This window comes from Nothobranchius furzeri, unplaced genomic scaffold, assembly GCF_043380555.1.
Source record: "Nothobranchius furzeri strain GRZ-AD unplaced genomic scaffold, NfurGRZ-RIMD1 Scf090, whole genome shotgun sequence".
NCBI lineage: Eukaryota > Metazoa > Chordata > Actinopteri > Cyprinodontiformes > Nothobranchiidae > Nothobranchius > Nothobranchius furzeri.
Genome location: NW_027223106.1, coordinates 10,479 through 17,500, shown reverse-complemented (window position 1 = coordinate 17,500; position 7,022 = coordinate 10,479).

The following is a 7,022-nucleotide window of genomic DNA, read 5'->3' as shown; positions in this document are numbered from 1 at the left end:
CAGGATGCGTGAGTACTTTGCACTAAACCATCCCTCTCAAAATATTGGATATTCTTCTGCATCACAGAGGAAATCTGGAGACATAAACCGAAGCTTAACCAAGGAACATTTCTTCAGACGTGTTTCTGCTGTGACTGAGGCCTGTGATGCTGGAAGGCTGAAGATTATTCCAGAGTGGAGAATGCTAAATGGTTTCCTTGGTAAGTGTTGCTGGTTTTATTTTTATTTTTTAAATTTTTTATTAATGTTCAAATAGCAAAACAATAAGTTCACACTCAGAAAATTGACACAGAATTTCTGATTCAGCAGAGGCAAACACAGCCTGAATGAGCATAAAGCAAGATCAAAACTTAAGATAATGTTTTCATTTTATTAAAAGACTTTCTTTTAAGATTATAGATTGTATAAAATTTATACTGTAATAATTTAGGCTGCGTGTTTATAGTTTGTGTTTGCACCTTTAAAACATGCTTCAGTCCATTCAAATTAATCTATTTATTCTTGAATGTCTTTCCACTATCATGTGATTAATTTGTCAACATTTATAAATGTTGTAAGCTATTGTATTTAGCAGAAAATATTTTTAATTAAATGTAGTGATTAAATGTAAACAGAGCAAATAAGATGAATATATTTGCTCTGTTTACATAGTATAATGACACCTAGGGATGCACCGATCAGGTTTTTTGCTGCCGATCACTGATACCGATATCAAAGAATGCTGATCACCGATACCGATCACCGATACCGATCACGTGGATTGGCCAGAAATTTTCTACAACATTATAATGAGTGCTACAAACGACATAATCTGGGAATAAAGGAAATGTAACCTAATCTAAAATGGTCTGTATTAGGGTTGTCACAGTGTGAAAATTTAACCTCACGGTTATTGTGACTAAAATTACCACGGTTTTCGGCATTATCGCGATATTTTTTTAAACGTGCTACATTTTCACACAATTAAATAAACCCTGTATGTCAGGAAATATTGTCCTCAGTTTGTGTCTAAATTTTGCCTAAAATGTGTTATTTTGTAATTATGTTGTTTATTTGTTTACATTTTTCCCCTTTAGTCTTTAAAATACCAATATTTGCCCATAACTTCTTATTTTATGTCTGTTTGATGTCATCATTTAAAAATATTAGATCAGATGATACTCAGTACTCAAGTAGCCTTCTAATCAGATACTTTTTTACCCTTACTTGAGTAATAAACCCTATATCAGGAAATTATTGTCCTCGGTTTGTGTCCTTCCAGTGAGCTTTGCAGATGTGGGAAAATGTCATCAGGCAGTAATCATTGTTAAATTCATAATTATTCTCGGAGAGAGACCAACTCTTATCTGCCCCTGGGAGCCCCATAATGCATAGCGTCATTTCAACATGGGGGTGTCCGCGACACGGTTTATATGCAGGTAGCGGCGCTGTGGCTGCTTTATATAGCGACTCGTTGTATTCTCCCTCAACCCAAATCCTCGGATCACGCATTTGAGCTAAAACGCTAACGTTAGCTTGCCTTGCGTTGACTGTAGAGTTGTAGGTGATGGTCACGCAGATGTGTCATGAGATTTGAAGCGTTGCTGCCTTTCACAGACACTTTTTCTGCACGTGCTGCAAACAGGATAGCCGTCTTCTATCAACTGTCCCTCGTTATTCTTCAAATATCTAAAAGATGCCCGTACTTCCAACTTTGTCTTCTTTGAGGGATAATAAATGTCCTCCTGAGCGCTGCCGTCTCCTCCTTTGACCATTATTTCAGCTTTAGCTTCAAGAAAGTTTTGGTTGTAAACAACAAAGCGCGCATGTGCCGCCGGCAACTTCAGCAGATGATACGGTGGCTGGTAATGTCACACCCGGTCATGTCTCCCCGTTTAGTTCAGCCTTGTGTCTCGTTGATTACTCCCACCTGCCTCTCGTTTCCCAATCACCTTAGCTCCCAACCCTCCTGTATTTAAACCCTGTCTGTTCTTTGTACTGTGTCGGATCATTGTTTCATTGTCCAGCGTGCTTCAGTATTAAAACCCTTTGAATGTGCTCACCTGTCTGCCTGTTTTCCTGCTCCGCGTTGGATCCTCATCTCATCTCAGCTCCGCTCCTCTCAGCAGCGCGCTGACAGAATGATCCGACCCAAACCCGTTGTGAGGTCCAGCGAGGAGATTCTCCCGTGGGAGCACCTGCTTCAGTGGCTCACTCCGAGCCACCACCCAGCTTCTCCATCGCCTTCCCCTGCTTCAGTTCTGCCTCGCCGAAAACGCCGTCCTCGGCCATCAGCCGCAGCAATCCTCGCTGCTCTCCCGGAACCGGACGAGGGGTCGGACCGGGAGCCGCTTCCGGATCGCTCCAGCTTCGTGGGCACCCGCCTGGCTGTGTGCTCCCCGGGAGTTGGCCCACGGCGTGGGGAGGCATGCCGGGCTCCACCGCAGCGGCTGGTCCCTGGACGGAGCCGCGAGCTCGCTGCAGTTCTGGCTCTGTGCGCCAACTTGGATACGCCCCCAGTCAGACCAGCAGTCCCGTCTCCGGTCCAACCAGCGCCTTCGTCATCTGCAGGCGGAGGAACCACGCCCACAGCCCAGCTGATGGAGCTCCAGGTGGAGCTTGACCGGATCCGCCAGCTCGTCAGCCTCCAGGAGAGTCACCTGGACACTCTATCCTCCCCGAACCGCCAGGGGAGGAGTGAGCCCGTCCACCCAGCGGAGCTCGCTGGTCTCCGGGCTGAACTGGCAAGCAATCAAATCATCCATTTACTGTAATAGCAATCTCTGAGACATGGCTCCAGGAAGGGAGGATATCTATGTTTCAAATTGAAGGATATAATATGTTTTCCACAAGTAGAGATTGCAAAAAAGGTGGGGGTGTGGCTTTGTATATTGATAAAAACTTTCAAAGTAGATTGGTGGGTGATATGACATTAGTTATGGATAACATTATGGAGTGTGTATCTGTGGAAAATACAAATAGAAAAGTCTAAGAATGTGTTAGTCAGTTGTATGTATAGGAAACCAGGATCTTGTGTTGAAATGTTTAAAGAAAAAATAGTTGATATGTATGATGACATAATCAACAGAAAAATGTGTTTTGTCTGTGGGGATTTTAACATTGACCTGTTGAATCCTCAAATGCAAAATGCAAATACAGAGTTTATTAATTCCATGTTTAGTTTGGGACTGTATCCACTAATAACTCGGCCAACTCGAATTACAAAAACTAGTGCGACACTGATCGACAATATTTTTACAAATATTCTTGAATATGATGTGTTAAGTGGTCTTGTAATTACCGATATGTCTGATCATTTACCGGTTTTCACAGTCGTACAAAGGACAACTGTAACTACTCAAAGTGAATCTGTGGTTGTTACAAGGCTAAAAAATCAAGAAGCAGTAAATTCATTTAAAACTGACTTAATGGAACAAAATTGGGAGGAGGTTTATGTGGAAGATGTAAATATGGCTTATGGAAAATTTTTAAATATTATAACTTCTCTTTATGAAAAAACTGCCCTTTGCTTTATAAGGTGGATAAGAATAAATATGCTAAAAAGCCGTGGATAACTAAGGGGATTCAGAAGGCTTGCAGGAAAAAAAATAAGCTGTATAAAGACTTTTTAAAGAAAAGAACGGAGGAAGCAGAACAGAATTACAAGATATACAAGAATAAATTAATAAGTATTATGAGATCTAGTAAAAGAAATTATTATAGCAAATTATTGGAAGGAAATAAATCTAACATTAAAAATACGTGGCGCATATTAAATGATGTAATAAAAAAGGGTAGTGGAACCAATAGTCTTCCAAATATTTTTCTAACAAAAGACAATCAAGAAATTTATCAGTCTAAAGAAATAGCAAATGAATTCAATAAGTATTTTACCGAAATTGGGCCAGATTTGGCAAAGGATATATCAAATACTAAATTAGATGCTGATGCTGTGAATAAAATAACAAATTTAGACAAAACCATATTTATTCAAGGCACAAATGAAAATGAAGTTATAACAGTTGTTAAAACATTTAAAAGTAAAAAGTCAGCAGATTTACATGGATTTGATATGTCGGTTGTAAAAGAAATCATTGAGATTATAGCCAAACCACTTACACATATTTGTAACCAGTCTCTCCAATCAGGAAGATTTCCTGAAAGGATGAAGGTTGCAAAAGTCATTCCTATCTATAAGGCTGGAGACAAACATGACTTTTCTAATTATAGACCAATTTCTATTTTATCTCAGTTCTCCAAAATACTAGAAACAATATTTCATAAAAGATTGTATGACTTTATTGAGCATCATGATATTCTTTCTGAACAGCAATATGGTTTTAGACGTGATCGGACAACTTCTCTGGCAATTGTTGATCTAGTGGAGAAAATATCTGATGCAATTGACAACAAACAATATGCTGTTGGGGTGTTCTTAGACCTGACCAAAGCTTTTGATACTGTTAATCATGACTTATTAATAAAAAAATTGTGTAGATATGGCATCAGGGGTGTGGCCTATGACTGGATTAAGAGTTATTTAGAGAACAGACTCCAATATGTCCACATTAACAACACTGATTCACAGCTACTGACAGTGACCACCGGTATCCCACAGGGGTCAGTGTTGGGTCCCTTGTTGTTTATTCTTTATATTAATGACATATGTTTAGTTTCTAAAACATTGCATTTCATACTATTTGCAGATGATACTAATGTTCTAAGTTTTGGGAAAGATTTAATAACATTAATGGACAAGGTTGAGAAAGAATTAAATGCATTAAAGTGTTGGTTTAACTTAAATAAATTAACTTTAAATTTAAATAAAACAAAATTTATCATATTTACTAATAGAGCAATTACAGTGGATACAAATCTCAAAATAAATAATACAGAAATTGAAAGAGCGAATGAAATAAAATTTCTTGGCGTAACCATAGAAAAAAAGTTAAGTTGGAAACCGCATATTGACTCAATTAAAGCAAAGTTATTGAAATCATTAGCAGTTCTCTATAAAGTTAAAGAATTTTTAGATGAAAAAGCTTTATATCTTTTGTATTGTTCCTTATTTCTGCCTTATTTCATGTATTGTGTTGAAGTGTGGGGAAATACCTACGAAACCCACTTAAAGCCTTTGTTTATAATTCAAAAGAGAGCAATCCGACTTGTAAATAAAGCAGCTTGTAGAGAGCATACACATTTACTTTTTATTCATTTAAAAGTATTAAAGCTAAGAGAATTAGTTACATTAAGAACTGCACAGTTTATGTATAAAGTGATGTATAATTTGATGCCAAAACAAATTCAGGATCTGTTCCAGATCAGAGAGAGTGTTTATGATCTCAGAGGGTATAAAATGTTTAGAAAGCCTAAAGTAAGAACTAAAATGAAACAACTTTGTATTTCTTGTGTTGGGGTTGATGTGTGGAATAAATTAGACCAGGAGCAAAAAGATTGTTCAACAATGGTAAAGTTTAAGGGTATGTTTAAATCAAATGTGATTAAATATTATGAATCAAGTCAATGAAAAAATGCATAAAACATTAAAGGTCTTTTTTTTTTTTTATGAAGCTAGAATGGGGATTTGAATATATTCCCATACATTTCAAACATGATGTAAAAATTATGGAATCGGTACGCTATTCTAAAATTTTGTTTAAGTTCAAAGGGTTTGGGGGGCTGGGCTTATAAGCTTATGCTTCTGCCCGCGCCCATTCTTAGCATTGTGTAAGTTGTGTGTTTGCTTGTAAACCTGCAAATGTTTCTTTGTTATATTATATTGCACTATTGATTTTAATTTCTCATTAATTTCTCATTAAACTTCTCTCTCTCTGAACTGGCCCAGCTCCGTCGAACCCTCAACCTCCAGGAGCTTCAGTTGGACGGGCTGTCCCCCCTGCTCTCACGGCTTCCAGCCCTACCAGTTCCACCACTTCCAGTCCAGCCTGTCCAGGCAGCCCCTCCTGCAGCTGCCTCGCCTCCACTCCAGAGGGCCCAGAAGCAGAAGGGACGGGCTCAGAAGCAGAAGGGATGGGCCCAGAAGCAGACGGTTCCAGTTCTGGCCCCGAAGCGGACGGGTCGGCCCCAGCAGTCGGCGGTCCAGCAGTCGGCGGTCCAGCAGTCGGCGGTCCAGCAGTCGACGCCCCCGAACCAGAAGTCGACGCCCCTGGACCAGAAGTCGACGCCCCCGGACCAGAAGTCGACGCCCCCGGACCAGAAGTCGACGCCCCCGGACCAGAAGTCGACGGTCCAGAAGTCGACGGTCCAGAAGTCGACGGTCCAGAAGTCGACGGTCTAGAAGTCGACGGTCCAGGGCTCTGTGGCCGACGCCCCTGCCAGTCCTGTGGCCGACGCCCCTGCCAGTCCTGTGGCCGACGCCAGTCCTGTGGCCGACGCCTCTTCCTCGTGTTCTGAAGTCGACGCCTCTTCCTCGTGTTCTGAAGTCGACGCCTCTTCCTCGTGTTCTGAAGTCGACGCCTCTTCCTCGTGTTCTGAAGACGACGCCTCTGATGACGTCGCCTGTCCAGAAGTCGACGCCTCTGATGACGTCGCCTGTCCAGAAGTCGACGCCTCTGATGACGTCGCCTGTCCAGAAGTCGACGCCTCTGATGACGTCGTGTCCGAAGTCGTCACCCCTGATGACGACGTGTCCGAAGTCGTCGCCTCCTCCTCTGATGACGACGTGTCCGAAGTCGTCGCCTCCTCCTCTGATGACGACGTGTCCGAAGTCGTCGCCTCCTCCTCTGATGACGACGTGTCCGAAGTCGTCGCCTCCTCCTCTGATGACGACGTGTCCGAAGTCGTCGCCTCCTCCTCTGATGACGTCGCCGCCATGTCCGATGACGTCCCGTCCGATGACGTCCCGTCTGATGACATCGCCTCCTCCTCTGATGACGTCCCGTCTGATGACGTCGCCGCCTCCTCTGATGACGTCGCCGCCACGTCCGATGACGTCCCGTCTGACGACGTCCCCGAAGTCGGCTCGTCCGACGACGTCGCCGCCTCCTCTGATGACGTCCCCGAAGTCGGCTCGTCCGACGACG